This window comes from Anarrhichthys ocellatus, unplaced genomic scaffold (assembly GCF_004355925.1).
Source record: "Anarrhichthys ocellatus isolate YVR2014 unplaced genomic scaffold, GSC_Weel_1.0 scaffold31, whole genome shotgun sequence".
Taxonomy (NCBI): domain Eukaryota; kingdom Metazoa; phylum Chordata; class Actinopteri; order Perciformes; family Anarhichadidae; genus Anarrhichthys; species Anarrhichthys ocellatus.
The window spans coordinates 1303770-1304010 of record NW_022280061.1 but is presented as its reverse complement, the minus strand read 5'-3'; positions in this window follow the sequence as shown (position 1 = coordinate 1304010).

Sequence of the window (241 nt, the reverse complement as noted above, 5' to 3'; positions counted from 1 at the left end):
ACAACTACGTCAGCATTACGTGCAGCTCAGTTTTCCGGAGAAGCTCTGCAGTGAGGTGCAGCGTGTGCTGTGATTGGTCAGTGGGCGAGCACGTGACTATCGTGAAACGAAACTTAACAGCAGAGGCTTAGTCGGAGTAGTAAGAGTTCAAATTGAAAGATATGGAAGAAATTATGACATTTTTTGCATTTTGCTTGTTGTAGATTTTAATTTTTTTTACCAGGTATAAAATGCATGGCCC